Here is a 2,105-nt window from a genome sequence, read left to right on the forward strand (position 1 = left end):
GTTCTTCCCTGCAAACCTATTTTTTTAAGCTTTCTATAACTTTTTCATAATTTTCGGCAGTTGCAGGGAAGCTGTTTGCAATATCCTGTGGTCTCGTACCGGGTACGGTCGCTTGAACGAGATAATGCATCTTATCCTCGTTTTGAATTTCTTTATCTTCATGTATTCGCCAAAATTGTCCCCAAAACGGTAACCAATCTTTACTTTCGCCACCGAATTGTTTTAACTCTATTTTAGGTAATTTCAGTTTCCGTTTGTTCGAATTCGGCGGAATACTACTAGTAGATTGTATCATTTGGCGATTGAAGAATAATTCCGTTTTTACTCGTATTAAATATAATTTTTCTTTGTATTCTTCCATTTTCGCCCATTCATTTTCAAACTGATCATTTGAAGAAAATTCTGAATTTAATAATTGAGTATCAAATGCATTAAGTTCAACAGATAAACGTTCTAAAGTAACAAGTTTCGTTTTTATAAATTCTTCATCAGGAATTTCCTTTTCTAATTCCTGCAAAATTGCATTAATTGTTCTCGTAAAAGACGCTCTGACAGGTTTTCGTTTCTCAATTAACGATTCCATTTCAATAAAAATAAATTCAATAAAGTCAAATAGAATTAAATTCGATAAAACCAATAAAATTACCTTAACTTGTTTTACCGATCACTTCCGTCGTCACCAAAATTGTTCGAGATTTGCAAGAACTACCCGCTCTCCTTTCTCCTAATAAACTTGAAATAAAATAACTTTACATATAAAATTCCAAAGCGTCATATTTATTTTCAAAATCCGTAGAACTACAAGAAAACTACAACAAAAATCAGATGGTTGCCACTCTTACGGTGACAAACTATGAAAAGAAAGATAACAACTGAGGCTGGATTCTAAAGAAAGATAACAACTGAGGCTGGATTCTAAAGAAAGATAACAACTGAGGCTGGATTCTAACAGACGGTGCTTTAATTATTAACAAACTAAAAGATTTAAAAGCAATAAACGCAATTTTTCATCTCTATCATTTTTATTAATTACTAGTTGAACTCGTGAAATTACACTACCTGAGCTCATTAAAATGATTATCTTTTATATATATATATATAATAACTATTTTAAACGGCTACTATTTAAACATTTCACCCAAATCACCAGTCATTGAATACATCGAGTATTCGATGAAAACGCGAACCATAACTTGCTTTCATTGTCGAGTGCTTTATAATAACTTATGAATCAGTTAACTTCTTATGACGCAGTATCAATAATATATATCCAAGCAAAAATATACTTAAAAATGAGTTTTCTTTCGAAGAATTATTAGTCCTAAGGAGCAATTTGCCCTGAAGGACTATTTCGTTTTGGCATTTTGCGTTGAAAACTTTAAAAGGCTGTATCACTTTTCAAATCGTTGTCACCATATATTATTAACCTGTCTTATATTTAAAGAAATTAAATACTGAAGAATCTAGATAAATGTATGTATGTTTCCTGCATTGTGATAAAACAACGGCACTTAGAGCCATCAAAATTTGAATAATGCAATCTTCCATAAAATATAGGCATGTGGAAGCCCTAATTTGAATTTGAATTTGAAATTTGCTTTATTATCGATTTCAGATTTTGTAACACTTCAACGAATTTTTAATTCAAAAACTAAACGATTTCAAAGCAAGCAATGGCAACACTGTACGGGAAAAAAAATTATCTCCAGCTCGCGAGACTCTGTATCAGAAATTTTAAAGATATGCTCATTTTAAAACTAATTTGCGATATTGCTGTTGAATTGAATTTTATAATTTGAGTGCGTAGAACACGGTAATTAATAAATAAACGTAACACACAAAACATTAAAAAAGAAGCTCATTTGGACGTAATTTAAACTCTGAAACCTTTCAGATTTTTTTTTTTAAATTTAATTTCTATTTCTTTTAAACTTAACACTATAAAGTATAATATTCATCACGAAACCTTAATAAATATCTTTTCAGGCTATCAAATGATGGCCTAAAATGATAGCCATCAAATAACGGCAAATTAAAAAGAATTATTAGTTATTAAATAGTAGTTGATGGCAACAGTCAAAAGCGCAGACGATGAAACAAAATTT

Source organism: Stegodyphus dumicola, chromosome 2, assembly GCF_044657685.1.
Source record: "Stegodyphus dumicola isolate Sdum_Otavi_A_Nest chromosome 2, ASM4465768v1".
NCBI lineage: Eukaryota > Metazoa > Arthropoda > Arachnida > Araneae > Eresidae > Stegodyphus > Stegodyphus dumicola.